The sequence below is a fragment of the Ambystoma mexicanum genome, chromosome 1p (genome assembly GCF_040938575.1).
Source record: "Ambystoma mexicanum isolate Mex_15411 chromosome 1p, UKY_AmexF1_1, whole genome shotgun sequence".
Classification (NCBI taxonomy): domain Eukaryota; kingdom Metazoa; phylum Chordata; class Amphibia; order Caudata; family Ambystomatidae; genus Ambystoma; species Ambystoma mexicanum.
Genome location: NC_090921.1, coordinates 386,816,603 through 386,833,043, shown reverse-complemented (window position 1 = coordinate 386,833,043; position 16,441 = coordinate 386,816,603). Strand labels below are relative to the sequence as shown.

Genomic DNA, 16,441 nt, shown 5'->3' with positions numbered 1-16,441 from the left:
CCTTTTATCCAGATACGTAAGGGAAAGGTCAGTCACGTGTGTCGGTAATTGCCTGACAATGCCTGACCCTTATGTTGGGACATTTCAGGTAAACGGCTAAGGTATTGGTGCGTTGACGTTCACGATGGGAGAAAGTGTTTGTGTCGGGAAAGGGGCGGCGGGTAAAGTTTCTGAGTATCCTATCCGGCAGGATGGGGAAAAGATGTAATAAAGAAGGGGATACCGCATCTCACCCTTCAGTGTCCAATTTCCACTCCCCGACAGCCCCTCATCCAGGTGATCCTCCCTCACTAGACCACCCCCATGAACTGGATCCAATAGCAATGGCCGTGTCCTAGTCACTTGTAAGACAGATCCCCAGAGAATAGTCAGTGAGACACCGCCAGGTTTCTCACAGTACTCATTTTGGACCCTTTTCAAGCTCATACAACAATAAGAGAGCGGGTGAGCTATATTTTACAACCACGGGATCAACACCAAAAATAAACACTAGACAACAGTGTTCCAATAGTTCTCTATCACTCCCATAAAAGGTTCTTACACAGACCTACACAGAGCCTACCAGACTCTATCACAAATCTTCAGAGACATCTTTTTGGAAAACATTTTCAAGTATTTTATTCACTTACATACATCAAAATAGATTCAATGTCAAAGGATTGCCACACCACAACTAATGCAGGTGGGGTGGATACTTCAAAACACAAAGGGCCTCATTATAAGATTGCCGGGCCGGGAACTACGGTACCGGTAAGCATGCCGGTACCATAGTTTCCGGGCCGAAAAACCATGAGTTCTGCTCGCGGGTACCATTGCGGCTGCCAGTACTGGGACTGGTGGCTGTACCGGGCCCCACGAGCATAGCATGTCGGATGCACTGGCACCGTTCATAACGGTGCCAGTGCATTCGGCTTCCCCATTCCCATTGAGCCCTATGGGGCTCGAATGGGGAAGAATATTTTCCGGCACCCAGGAATGGGCAAATATCGGGTCTGGCAAGGCCTAAATGACCCGGTAATTGCCCATTCCTAGGCACCGGAAAAAAGAAAATACTGGTGGCAACTGTGCCTGTAGAGGCACGACTACCGCCAGCCTCATAATGAGGCCCAAAGCCTACAAATAACATTAAACTAAAAAAACAGTGTATATCACACTTGAGTAATCACCACTTATACATCCATCCCAATCAAACCATTATACCACTCCTACTCAATCACCCAACATGTTTTATTCCTTCCGTAAGTAATAAAAAAAAGGTTTTGGGGAAAATTCTTCAGGGGGGCAGTGTGTAATACCCACACAATCCTATTCAACAATCCCTGGTTTACTTTCTTCCTCCAATATAACACAATGTTTTCTCCAGAATATTCCTGCACAATTCCAAATAAACGACACTTCCTGGTTCTTCTTAATTTCGCCACAGTAGGCTCATCTGTGAGAGTGACCTATAAGAGTGACATATGAAGACGGAATTAGTGCCTCAATTTCTAATTTCATATTTAATTACAATCACTAAAAGGCACCATTAGTGTGCAAGGGAAAAACAATTCCCTGAGTTACTGTAAGCAAGATTGTCAGGAGTGCATACTCACCCTTTACAAGTCTTATTCCTGTTAAAAATGGCACCCGCAGAAGCAAACTGCCACTCGGCTATCTTCTTGGCCACACTTCCTGCAGTCAAATGTAACCACTGCTATAGAAGTGCCACCCAGGCAGCTTTCTGTCGCTGTCTCCTTACAATCCACGTGTCCTATTGTCCTGAAAAATGAGGATACAGAGCTATATAACTGCCATGATTTAATCTGTCAGACCAACTGTTAAAATTACAAGACAAAAGTGCGGCGTCTGTCTTCACTGTTTGAGAGCAGATTTTACTTTTTCATCCTATCATCTCTGTTTACTTGACTGGTAGTACCTGTGTTTTTCACCCAAATGCACATGTGTATTAAGTTTCCCTCACACTTTAGAGAATGCACGCCTCTATAGTGTGTCTCTCGTCTGGGTACTGTCCTACTCCCCTTTACGTGATGGACATAACACATTCCAGTATGGTGCATGTAACAATACCAGCCACTCCCAGACTGCTTACTTTTATGCCGTCTGCCGTCTAGTGATTGCAATAATCCTGGTCATACTCTGTTGAGTCGCGCTAAACAATGTTGAGCATTTCTTTTATCACGCGCTTCCTTCACACCGTTGTGCTTTTGGCTGCATATCGCTTTACTGCCTATGTTGTAGCTGAATAGAATGTGGAATGTTTGGTGGGTAGAACTTGGGAAGGAATGGAATGGAGAGGAGTCAGTTATGATATTGGAATAAAGGAGTTCAGACATGCAGGCGGACTCCTGTCATTATTTGATGAAGATATAATAATTAAAGTGGTGTCCATGAGGCACACAACAATTGGTGACGAGGATGGGATTGACCCACTGAAACACTGATGAGCTATAGAGATAGTCAAGAGAAAGCAGCCTGTGAAACTATTTGAAAGAATACAGTGGAAGTGGCTAATGAGAAGACAGAAATAAAGATAAAGGAAACAGAAACCAAAGGAAGGAAAGAGTAAGAACAGAGGAGCAACGCTGCGTGGAATTGACTGGTATGACTTGCTAATATGGCATATATGAATACATGAAGCAGAAGATTGCCAACGGGCTGTTGTGCAGGAAAGGCATTTTAAAAAAAAAAGAGAAAATGGAGAAACTGGAACTGTGATATTCACGGGTGTGCGAGGTCTAAGACTGTTGGAGGTGTCAAAGTCACTGGCTGGGGCTCTATGAAGCAAAACTAAAGGAAGGCATTGAATGGAAAGTGATGTGGTGCGAGTGCAACCAAATGAAGGACATTGAGCAAAGAATAAAATGCTGCCATCTCATGAGTGATTGAACAAAGAGTGTCAAATAAGGAACATAAGATCGAGACACTAACTAAATAAAACAAACAGGGAAATGAACTAAAATGTGTCATGAGTGCAAAATGGAAACTATATAAGTTCAATTAAATCAAAGTGTGGAATAAAGAGCACAGTGGTGAGGCATGGACTGCAACAACAACGCAAGAAGTGCCCACACTGGGAAATTGTTTTCCATACTGGCTGCAGAACGGAAAATATAACACAAAATTAAGGTGGCAAAGAAAGATACCAGTGAACAGCCCACACCAGGTGAATCTGGGAATGTGGATGAAAGTGAACAAGTGGAATGCTACACGTATGAGTTAGTGGCACAAGGTATGCTATCTCCCTGTATATAATCACAATTGTGCTGCTGTAGGACCTTGAACAGTTCACTTCATAGGTGAACCATCAAGAGTGTTTAAAGTTGTGCTAAATTGTAAGGTGTGCCTCATTTGCACTCACACACGGGTGCATAGAGCAACCTTATACTGTAACACTGTTCAGAAAGAGATCATAATTTCATTTATGATTATCCTGGTGCGAGAGCAACAAAACAAGATAGAACTGGACAAATGAGAGTTGCACAGATGAAATAATATTGACCAATAAAGGAAATAACATTATGCAATCAAGCAACAAAGGCAACTACTGCTGATGATAGAAAGAGCGAAGCAACTAGGCCAGAAGTGAGTAACCATGTTCCTGAATATCACAAGTGGGAATACAAGATCAGTCCAGAATGGGGGGATGCTGTTGAACTATCTACATTGCCCAGACCCACTTATACTTGGGACACAGGAAAGTCAGGGGCAACGATGGCGGGAATGGATGGAAGAGTTCAAGGGCTTCTTGAGAGCAGCAGGGAATCAGGATGCCTCAAACAAAATGGACATATTTGTTAATTTGGTAGGAAAGGAGGTGAGAAATGTGGTAATGAGCATTCCGGCTCGGGAAAGAACAACATATCAACAATTGGTTGCTGCGATTGGTGAACGTTTGGTTGTCCCTCCCAATCGGGACTATGAGCGATATGCATTTAATCAGTGCACATGGAATCCACATGAAACAATTGACCAATTTGTATTACGATTAAAGAGAAGGGCAGAATATTGTGAATTTGCAAGCTTTAGAGATGGTGAGGCGATTAGGCTGAGAATCATTGAAGGGTGTATGTCATCACAACTTCGAAGACATCTTCTAAGAGTGCCTCTCTCATTAAAGGAAGTCCTGGAGTTGGCACGAGTGTATGAAAGAACTGAAAGGCAGGTAGCCAAGATGGAAAAGAGAAGTGAGTTAAATACCATTAACGGTATCAGAGATAACAGACGGAGAAAATGTCGATGTTCAAACCTGTTCACCCGGCAAAGTGCATGGTATTGCAAAGGCAGGAGTCAGCTAGAGAAGAAGTGCTATAGATGTGGATTGGATTTTCCACACAGAGGTAGATGTCCAGCTTTTGGTCGGATATGCATGAGATGTGGGCAAAGGAATCATTTCTGGATCATGTGCAAAGAAGAGACCCCAGTATCGGCAACATAGAGATCTAGCACACAATTGCTACCAAGGAGGAGACGTGGCATGGTGAGATTTCCTGATAAGGAGAGCATACAACCTCGTGCAAATGGATATGTAAAAATGTGTCAGTCCCAGCTGAGATGTGCCAAAGCAGTAACATCAAACCAAAGGAAAGATCTGGACACAAAGCATTTTGGAAATGGGGGCTGGGGAAACATGGACATGGAAGAAAGAAGACTGCAGGCCAATGTGGATTGGATGAATCGCAAGAGGAGAATGGAAGAAGATCAGATGTCATTGAATGAAGGTTATTTTATACTGAGTAGGCAAAAACAACAAAGGAAGGTGGGATCCAGTCATGACCCAGATTCAGTAACAGTCACGGCTGTCAAAAGGCCCATATCAACTGTTGCGAGAGAGAATGGTGTAGCAACAGGGAAGATAGAAGATGCTTCACTCTTTAATGCAATGTTCCAGGATGAGTTGGAAGAAGAAACGGGGAGAAATAGGGAACCTGTTAGGCTTATGTCACATGATGTCTCAAATGGAGAACTGTATGGGGAAAAGAGGAGGGAAGAACCGGTTAGTCTCCTGTCCCTTAAAGACTCTGGACATTCGCCACCTTATTCGACCGGCAGTGGGCGCCCTCAAAGGACTATACGTAAGCCTGTACGTCTCATTGAACAAATGTAAAGGTGACCCTGTCAGACTGACGGTGAGAGTGAACTTCTAAGATAAGCAAGGGGGAGGTGTTGTAGCTGAATCTTGGATGGCTGAATCTTCTATGATAAGCAAGGGGGAGGTGTTGTAGCTGAATAGAATGTGGAATGTTTGGTGGGTAGAACTTGGGAAGGAATGGAATGGAGAGGAGTCGGTTATGATATGGGAATAAAGGAGTTCAGACATGCAGGCTGACTCCTGTCATTATTTGATGAAGATATAATAATTAAAGTGGTCTCCATGAGGCACACAACAGCCTAAACGCGCAAAAATTAACAAAATGTGTTGTAAAGAGAGCTTTCATATCTCTGCATACCTCTGTGTCATGCCACTGCACCAAAGGGCTTACCGCGCTAAATGTCATGTGCGAGTCCTTTTGGTGGGTTTCTCTTGTGATGCGGAAGTTGTTGCTCGTAACCATAGTAACATACCATTAATGCGCTAGATTCTTTCTTCTAACTCTCCCCCATTCGGGCATCAATACTAAAAATAGCTGTTTGATTATTCCACTATTTCTCAGTTATAACGTATCTCCAGCTCAAATGTATTTAGGTATTCTTCTTTAATGTGATTACTACAATGCACCCATCTAACATCACCATTTTCGATGTATCTTAACAGTTAAGCCTCATACCATGCATGCTCCAGTAGATCAGCCATTGGTCCATGTGATCTTACCTGGTTTACCACTAGCCCTGCACACTAGATCTTTCAAAAGAGTCTGTTGATTACCATTCTTCAGCCCGTTCATTCATGCCTATGATTGAACCTTTAATCAAGTCAATTAATTTCTTTTCCTTTTCTGCAAGTTTCCTTTTGTCTAAATTTCTGTCAATGCCAGGCTTCACCTGGTACAAGATGGTCCATTTGATTTCTTCTGCCTTATGTATCCTTTCAATAAAATGACTCACCATAGGGGCAGCATGTATTCGATTTTTTATGCAACTCTTATGCTCTGTAATCCGGATTTTTATTTTTCTCTTCGTCTTCCCTATGTACAATTTGTCACAGGAGCATGGGATTACGTATACCACCATGCAGGAGTTACAATTTGGAAAGGTATTTTGAGTCCAGTTTCTTTGCAAACCCATGTCAACTGTGGTACTCTGTGTCTGTTTACAGCTTGAATAGTTCCCCAGAAAGTGTATGTCCCACTGGCTTAGTGTAGATCCCAGGACTCTGTAATTGTTTGTTGCCTAGGTTCCCGTTCTACTACATTGTTCCTAGTTACTTGGTCCCTGATATTCTTACTCATTTTTGCAAGATATCAATGGTCTCTCTAACAGACTTTAACATTCCAATTCTTGTGGATGATTTTCTGGATTTTGTTGGAAAGATGACTGAAGGTGTTCTCAAAAAACTGTTTCTTTTTTTTCTCGTCATCTCTTGTGTTTTGTTCCAGCAGGGCTTCACGATTACTGTTTTTAGCTTGTTACATCGCTCTACCCGTTAATTTAGATGGAGTTTTTCCCTAATGAGCTCAGCTTCTTGCTTGTAGTCTTGCCAATTGGTGTTATTCCTTTTCAGTCAGAGGAATTGTCCCAGAGGTAAGCTGTCCGTGTGTGTTTAGGGTGGGAGCTACTGTAATGCAGTAGCGAGTTCTTATCAGTTTGTTTGTGAAAAGGTTTTAACACCGGTTTACTGTTTTCGGGGTTCACTAAGATCCTTAAATCAAGATAATTAATGGTGTTACAGTGTATTGTGTGCGTGTAGCGCAGGCTGAGAAGTACAACTTCAGAAGAGCTGACTGGAGTCACTACAAGGAAGAGCTGGACAGGAAGGTCACACCAAACCTGCTCAGCACCAAGGAAGACATCGACAAGGCTATGGAAGACATCCAACACGCAATCAAGAGCAATGTTCCAAAGCAGAAGACAAGCCGATGTTCCATCTACGACCTACCGAGAGGCATCCAACAGTCAATCGCTGACAAGACCCGGGCCTGCTTGAGATCAGACACCAGTGGCAGAAATCCTGCGTGTCTGATCTCCAGCAGAAGTACAACACTCCTGCAGGAGCTAATCAGACAGCACAGTGGAGAGAAGTTGGAGGCCGCAATAGCCAAACTGAAGGAGACAGACCACTCAGTATGGAGAATGACTGGTCGCCTTACTGGGAAGAAGGAGCCAAGCCCACCAATCCAGGGATGAACGCATCTTGCATGCAGGAACAACGACTAGGCAGAGGTCCTCGCCGAGACACTGGAGGCTTTGTTGACCCCGAACAAGGCGAGCATGCTCTCAGACGGAGTGGACGAGGAAGTTGAAAAGCATTTTACAGAAGACTGACGGGGATGGGAGCAGAAGATATCAAGGAGTGCACAAGCTCTTAGGTAGCAGGACTTGCAGAGAAGCTCGCAAACCGCAAGGCACCAGGGAGCAACGGAATGACAAACCTGGCAATCAAGAACCTCCCGCCAGCATCAATGGAATACCTCACAAAGATCTTCAATGCATGCATGAGGCTCCAGCACTTCCTGAGATCCTGGAAGGAAGCAAGGATCATCGTTTTCCCAAAGGCCGGCAAACCACTGAGGGATCCTGTGAACTACTGCCCCATCAGCCTGCTCTCTGGAGTGCCGAAGTTTCTGGAGAAGGTCCTCTTCGCCCGACTCAGCGACTTTGCCTCCAAAACAAATCTACCAGCAAAGGAACAGCTTGGATTTTGAAAAGAGTATGCAACGACCCATCAGCTGCTGAGAGTGGTGGACACCATCAGCCACGGATTCAACATCAAGAAATCCACAGGCATTGTCTTCTTGGATGTCGCCAAAGCATTCGACCGAGTCTGGCACAAGGGTCTGCTGCACAAGATGATTATCCTTGGATTTTGTAATGATGATGGGTACGCAGGAAAACGTAAGTACAAGCATATACTTTATTAATATTAAGTTACATGAACTCTTAAACTGATTAACTAAGATATAATGAATCAAGCCCCACGGAACGGCTCCCTTCTCTTGTCTTCTGCGTCAACCGTCTTTGTGCTCGCTCCGCTGCATTCCACTTCTTTTCACCTGCATTCCAGGCACGGTCATTACTGCTCATGCCGTGGGCAACGTACTTACAGGCTAATGCTGCACATCCTCCTCTTTTTACAGATGATGAAAATGTGCAGTTATAGTCTTCCTCACTCACACACATATTCAGCCAGTCGTCGTGGTCTGTAGTAAGATCTTCCGCATCGTGACCGGCGAACAATTTCTGTATTATTATTAGACAAGGAAATATCCAAGTTCTGTTCACTTCTCCCCATGACATCCACCTTCTTCATATTGCTCCTTCTGTCCATGTGAGGACTCTGACTAATCTCATTCAAGCCTGTCTTCATTCTCTTTTCATCAGAAACATTAGAAGTATTAGTCTTACTTCTCACTACACTCTTTCCATATTCCCCACACGTCCATCTTCCACTCTGACCTCATGTTTAAACACCTCAGAAATCACTAGCGGTCTGGACCATTTGCATTGCCCATTCCTGAGAGCGGGTTGTAGCTTAATCCTGACAATGGGCCTCATTACAAGTGAGGCGGTAAGGTGTTAGCGGCGCAGGTAAAGATGGCGGCTCAGGTAAAGGTGCCGGCGCCGTTAACCCCGTACCACCTCATTACGAGATTCCCTCGCGGGTTCCGCGAGGGGACCAGTATGCTAACAACGGGCCCGTCATTAACGGGCCCATTGTTAGTATGCTGCCCATTCCCATTTGAACCCTATGGAGGCTTAAATGGGAATGGGGATGGTCCTGGTCCGGGTTCCCCGAATGGGGAAATACCGGGCCCTCCAAAGTCGGAATGGCCCGGTATTTTCCCATTCAGGGACCACGGACCCGAGTTTGGCGGCAGCCATGCCCTTATTAAGAGCATGGCTGCCTCCAAACTCGTAATGAGGCCCAATGTCTCCTACAACAGGTGACCTGTCCTTTGTCTCGTCTATCCCACATTGTCATGTGCTGCTTTATTCTTAACTTTGGAACTTCTGATGCGCTCTATAAGTCCTTCTGGTTTTTCTCCTGTGTTGGTACTCCTACCTAACCAAGATGGTACAGGTTTGGTGTTGGCGTTGCGTCCTCGACTAAGTTCAAAAGGTGAAACACTAGTTGTACAGTGTGGGGTGAAATGATGAGCTACAATGGTATCTCTCACAGCTTTCTTCCATTCCAACCCATTTGACCACGCCCAGGGAATGGTTTCTTTGAGAATGCGATTGAACCTCTTAACCACACCATTCGTCCAAGGGTGATAAATGGCAATAAAACTGTGTTCTATGGAGTGTGCTTTACAATAATCACTCATCTCTTTTGAACGGAATTGAGTTCCATTATCAGTAACTATAACACAGGGATAACCCCCTCGTTCACTGATCTCATCCAAAAAATGTATAACTGATATCGCAGTGATGCATGGTTTGATCAGAACTTCTGCCCACCTGGTAAGTAAATCAATCACCACCAAACAGTATTGCTGCTCACCATCGCACGATACCAGACCTAACACATCCAGACCTAATTTGCCCCACGGCTTCACAGGAACATCCGTCAGAACCATGGGATACTTGGAACCCACACACGCCTTTTCACTATTACAAAAGGATACCGTTTCTCACTACTCTCAATCTGTAGGTAGCATCCGGGCCACCAATAGTCCCTTCTAATCCTTTGTTTAGTCTTCATAATTCCTTGATGACCCTTGTGGCCCAAATCTATAATCCTTGGTCGTACATTCATGGGTGGAATAATCATATCTCCATGCATTAACAAACATTCCTGAATGTTCAAATCATCAATGACACTCCAATTAGGCGCTAAACTTGACTCTTGAAAATAGTTTTTTTTCAGTGCACTGTCACTTTGTATTGCAATTTTTAACATGTTGAGTGATTTGTCTTCTCTTATTGCCTGTTCCCATTCTTCACGTGGAACAGGTGAAGAATTTATATTAAAAACAACATCTTCCTCATTTTCTTCGTCATCCACTTCTACCACATTTGTAAGCCCTGACAGACAGTCCGCTGTTCTATTCTTAACACCAGGCACATATTTGACCACATAATTGAATTTATGTAATTGAGTAACCCATCTTCTAATTCAACCTGACCTTTTGATGTATCTATCTCAACCAGAGGTTTGTGGTCTGTGCGGAATTCAAATTCTGTGCCCCATATGACATTTCGAAATGTATCTGCTGCCCATTTAATGGCTAGTGCCTCTTTCTCAATTGTAGAATATGATTTTTCTGCATTCTTTAATAACCTAGACGTAAAAGCAATGAGGAACTCTTTGCCATTGTCTTCTTGCCTGATAACTGCGCCCAAACCAACATTGCTAGCGTCTGTTGTGATGGCTGTTTTGCGATCACCTCTGAAATTTTTGAATGCTGGTGCCACAGCTAAAGCTGATTTGATGTGTAAGAATTCTTCTTCACATTGTTCAGACCATGCAAAAGTACTCCTTCTCTAGGAGTTCACGGAGGGATACTGTGTATTCAGCAAAATTTTTAATAAACTTAGAATAATATTCAGCCATGCCTATGAAAGTACGAACTTTGTCTTTTGATTCAGGCATGGGCATGTTCTCTATTGCATCTGCCAATTGTTTCCTGGGCCGCACTCCTTCTGCCAAAATAATATGTCCCAAATGGCATGCATTACTCACCGTAATAGCATTTCTGATGATTGTGTCTGCTTAGATTCACATGGTGTGCATATGGTCTGACATCCAGTGGTAACCGCAGAGTATTGCATCTTGTCTTTCGGGGACCGACAGGGCAGGTCGGCATAGGCGTGTCTGTAACACTATCCCTATCGTGACGTGTAGTGTACCCAAAATCCCCTCATGCGCTGAGGTCCCTCTGATTGTATTTTTTTCTGCCACGAGGGAGCCCAAGGCTATTTTGAGTGGGTACATGAAGAGAGAAAGTAGTAAAATGTCTATGTTCCTTTCACCACGAGCGGGGAGGCAGGGAGGGCGCGTATGAATCAAAACAGATACAATCATCAGAAATGCTATTACGGTGAGTAATGCATGTCTTCTGATGCTTGTTAATCTGCTTAGAATCACATGCTGTGCATAGACTAGCGACCAGTACCCGGAGTTGGAGGTGGGTTGTGAGAAGGAACAGAAGTGAAAAGATGTCTTAATACTGCTTGTCCCAACTGAGAATCAGATCTAAAATGAGTGTCTAGGCAATAGTGTTTTGTAAAGGTGTGTACAGAACTCCAGGTTGCTGCTTTGCAAATGGACTCTAGGGGAACATTTGCAATGAATGCTATGGAAGCCCCAGTGCCCCGAGTAGAGTGTGCTCTAGGCTTGAAGGGCAGTTCTCTCTTAGCAAGAGTGTAACGCAGTGTGACGCATTTGACAATCCACCATGAGATAGCTGACCTAGAGACAGGATCCCCTTCTCTGCCATCCGCCACTGAAAGGAAACATTGGTTTGTTTTCCTCAGTTGTTTTGTTCTTTCCAAGGTAGAACATGACTGCCCTGCGCACATCTAGTGTGTGTAGGCTTCTTTCGGCCATGCTAGTGGGATTCTGGAAGAAAGTGGGTAGTTCGATCGATTGGTTCACATGGAACTTGGAGATGAATTTAGGCGCAAATCTGGGATGAGTGCGCAGAACTATGCTATCCCTGTGGACTGTAACAAAAGGGTCTAGAACAGAAAGGGCCTGTAGTTCGCTAACCCTTCTAATAGTAGTGATAGCGACTAAGAAGGCAGTCTTGTAAGCAAGGTCTTTTAGACTTGCTTTATGCATTGGCTCAAAGGGAGATCCCATGAGTCTGGTTAAAACCACATTTAGATCCAGGAGCTGGGAGAGGAATGGGGGGATCGATTCTCTTAACCCCTTCCATAAAAGCCTTAATAACCGGTATTTTCCACCATGACACTTTCTGTTGTGACATGGTGTAGGCTGAGAGAGCAGCAAGATGAACCTTTAGGGAATTGAAGTCCAGTCCTGTGTCTTTATGCCCTGTCCATGCATCTCTGGAGGGAGCTGTAGGTGACCAAACTCTATGACCTCAGGAGCCAGGCTACTAAATTCAGAGTTTGTGGGCAAGGGTGTAGGGTCTCACCCCTGTCCCGAGACGACATATTGTACGGGCAGGGTAGTTTTACTGGTGGGGAGAGGGGCATTTCCATTAGATGAACGAACCAGGGTTGGCAGGCCCACATGGGAGCCACCAATATCATGGTGACTGGTTCCTGGTGCATCTTGTTGAGTAGGGGAGTCGGGGGAAAAGCGTACACAAATTTCCCTGACCATGTTATCCAGAGTTCCTTCCCCTTGGAGCGGTTCTGGGGGTACCTGGAGGCATAGTCTTGGCATTGGGCGTTCTCCTGAGTTGCAAACAGGTCGGTCTCTGGGAAGCCACATTCTGCGAAGACACTGGAGACGATGTCTTCGTGCAGACGGCATTTCATATTCTACGGGCAGTGGGAAATCTCTGCTGAGCACGTCTGCCAGAAGATTGAGTTCCCCTGGAACGTGCTGGGACAACAGAAACATCTTGTGTTTGAGAGCCCACATCCAAATGTTCTGGTGTTTGAGAGCCCACATCCAAATGTTCTGGGACAGCTTGGATAGCCCTGGAGAGTGTGTGCCCCCTTGTTTGTTCAGGTAATACATGGCTGTGGTGCTGTCTGTCAGAACCAGAACTGTCTTCCCTTGTGGTTGAGTCTGAAAGGCTTTTAGTGCTTTGAACACTGCTAATAGCTCCAGCAGATTTATATGGTTGGATGCTACTTGTGGGGACCACACTCCATGCGCTTTCTGCTGAAGCAGGTGAGCCCCCACCCCGTGAGAGATGCGTCTGTCATGAGAGTGGCTTCCACTGCGGGGGTGGTGAAGGACTTCCCCTTCAAGAGGTTTTCCCTCGACCATCACTGCAGAGAGAGAGAACGAGGGCTGGCGAGACAACTACAGATCTTCCCATTGTCCACTGGCTGTTGAGCCACTCTTGCATGGGATGCATGCGCAGGCGTGCGTGGGGAACCAATATATGCATGACGCCATCATACCTTTTTGGGTACAAGGAAGTACACTGAATAAATGTTATTTGCTGTAAGGACTTAAGAGTCTCATGCTCTTTCTTGGCCCTCTCCAGAGCATCGTCGATCACTTTACCGAAGAGATTGGTCTCTTCTATGGGTTTATTAATAAGAGCGGCCTGTGTTTCAGACTTGACCCCCGAGTTGCAGAGCCAAGCGTGCCCCCTGACTAGTGTGCCCTGAGCCAGGGACCTGCATGCCATCTCAAAAGTGTCCAGAGTGCTTTTAATTATATTCTGATTTACCTGCCTGCCCTCGGCCACGATGGTGAGTAGTCTGGACCTAGCGGGTTCAGGAACCTCCTGGAGACCTTCTTGTACAAGGTTTCATTGTGTGTCTGCATAACTAGCAAACAGCGTAGTGTTATTCGCTATGCGTGTGGTGTATGCAGCTGCCGAGGTAACACGTTTACCTAAGGCATACAACCTTTTAGATTCCTTATCCAGAGGTGCCTCCCCCATAGCAAGGGGTACCCCTGCCCGTTTCTAGGTGGTAGTGACTACCAAGGTCAGGGGTGGCGTGGCGTTTATTATATTGAGGATCAGTAGGAGATGGCCGAAATAGTTTTCCCACTCTTGGATTCACTGCCCGGGTCTGAGCTGACGTGACCAGGGAGGGGGCCAACTTTCTTTTAACAGAGTTCAGGAGAGGAATGGCTTGGCTTGAGGGGGGTTTCTTTTTCCGAATGTCCTCCACAAAATCTTTTTTGGGTATCGCTTCCTGGGTGGTGATCTTAAAGTGCTCTGCTGCCAAAGCCATTTGATAGTCTACAGGTGAGGCTTGGTGGGCCGGAGTGGTGGGAGGGGAATCCAGGCATAGGACATCAGTGTCCTGGTCTTGCGTAGGGAGCGTCCATGGCTCCGTCTCCACTTGCTGGGTCTCCTTCCAGTTCTCCATGGCATTCGCCTGGTCATCAGGGTAGTCTTGCAGGAAGGAAGGGTCTTCTTCCTCGTCATAGATGTCTTGGTAAGTGTCCATCTGGACCACATCCTCAAGGTGGACAGAAGCTGAAGGGTCTTGAGAGTCAAGATTTTCATGGAAAAGTGAAGCTGACACCAAAAGAGGGTCTTCACGAGATCTCATAGGGGAAGGATGCTCTGAACGCGAGACAATCCTTTCTAGACTGTCCATGCATCCTTCGAAAGGGCAAAAGGTGGGAAAACATTGTTTTCCTCTCGTTGGCGTCGAAATTTGTCCCCACCGGGCCAGCGGTAGATTTACCGCCTACTGCGGCATCAGAGAGCCTAGTGGTAGATTTTGCGCCTGTGGAAAGGGTAGGAGGCCAAGGAGTAGGTTTTGGGCCTACTGGGGCCTTAGGAGGCGCCGGATGATCACGCTTCGGCGTGTAAACCTGATTTAGACGTAGTGCCCTTCATTTTGGAGTGTCCTGTCGCAAGACGCTGCTGCGGATGCAGGGAAGGCTGCTGATCTACCAGATCAGAGGATTCCGTCGAAATCATCGGCGGTCCTGTTGGCGCTTTCACATTTTTCGGCAGAACCATCGAAATCGGTGATGGGGTTGAGTGCTTAGTGTGTGGTTTTTGTACGCCCTTGTTGGCCGGTTGTTGTCCCCAAAGCGAGACTTACGTCAGACCTAGAAGGGTCGGCGACGGTCGTGGCAGACCTAAAAGCGTCCATCTCGAGGTCGATGACATCCGACACGGATGTCTGGTCATCATCAGTGCCCCATCACTTTCGCCGGGTGTGGCGGTAGGGGAGCGTTGAGCCAGCGACATGCCGTACGCAGCCCACTGCTTTACACGGCGCTCCTTAAGGGTCTTCGGCCGAAGGAGTCTACATGCCGCACACCGCTTCTCGTTGTGATCTAGGGGTAGTCAAGAATTACACGTCCTGTGCTCGTATTTCCACGGGTACCTGACCCTACACTTAGGACAGAACCTAAATGGAGTCCTTTCCATTGCGAAAGGTATAGACAAAGATGACCAGACCTAGAGGGTAAAGAGGGGGAAAGAGGAGAGACATAACGAAAGATATGGCCACCCCGACCCCACTCTCCCTACTGTGTAGGCCAGTCCGAGGGTCCCAGCCACGTGGATGGCTCAGCCGCCGGATCTTAGGTGCCAAAATCCACCGCCGTAGAAACTTCCCGCAGTCTTCCAAGTTGCTTGAATCGCTATCAAAGTGACTTATGGGGAAATAACCGACAAAGTCGGTATAAAGATAAACAATGTCTCTAATGAATAGCTATGCTATAGGGCGACCAGCTATCTGGGCGGAAAAAAACAATCTGAGGGACCACGGTGTGTGAGGGATTTTGGGTACACTACACGTCACGATAGGGATAGTGTTACAGACACGCCTATGCCGACGTCCCCTTTCGGTCCCCGGAAGACAAGATGCAATACTCTGCGGTTACCACTGGATGTCGGACCATATGCACAGCATGTGATTCTAAGAAGATTAACAAGCATCAGAAATTCAATTTCTGTTCTGTCAATCTTACACTTTTACCTACTTAAAGCCATGCCAGCCAGATTGAGTTTCTTGAAGACCTATTCCAGTCTTTCATTGGGAAAGCTGTGCGTTATCTGCATATACAAGTATATCATCTTGAAAACATACTATTCCGTCTTCCCCATCAAATAGTCTATGCATGATTTTCTAAAAAACCAAGGCCGCTGACACAAGGCCAAAAGGATACATGCAATGAAAACTCGGGATTCTCGATACAACTTGATCTAATGATAGGCAAACGTTAGATCCAATGTGGAGAAAATCTTGGCAGGACCTATCATAGGCACCATCTCCTGAATATTGGGGTAGAGGATGTCTCTCAGGAATCACACACTTGTTGAGTTCTCTCATGTCAATGCATATTCTTATCTTCCCCGTCTTCTTCCTTAAAACTACAAGTGGTAAAACCCATTCACTAGCATCTATTATCTCTATAACAGCCTGCTCTTCTAATTTCCTTAATTCAGCTTTTACTTCATCCCTCATGTATAATGGTATGCCTTGTAACTTTTGCACTACTGGTCGATGATTTTCTTTCATCTGAATTTTGTGGACAAATCCACATAAACACCCTATCTCACCGCGGAAGACTCTTTCCTTAACGGCTTATAAATCCTTGACACTTCCATGTGTGCTACGTTTTGTACTGTGAAGACAGCATCTATAGCATTGGGATCAAGTCGCACTTTGAGTTTGTGTTGGTGAGTCCAACTCAACAAAGGGATCTTACCCTTCTGTGTCACGTATAACTTTCCTTGTGCTGTTTTCTCCTTGAATTTGAATGTGCCCC

General features: G+C 45.6%; 1 long non-coding RNA gene across 1 annotated transcript; it reads right to left on the bottom strand.

Annotated features, from left to right (window-relative positions):
• Positions 1-1,208: 1,208 nt before the first annotated feature.
• LOC138514613 (uncharacterized) lies at positions 1,209-2,002 on the bottom strand. The gene is made up of 2 exons (XR_011281928.1): positions 1,593-2,002; positions 1,209-1,445 (listed from the first exon to the last, which is right to left on the bottom strand). It is a non-coding gene; the product is annotated as an uncharacterized lncRNA (long non-coding RNA).
• Positions 2,003-16,441: the final 14,439 nt, after the last annotated feature.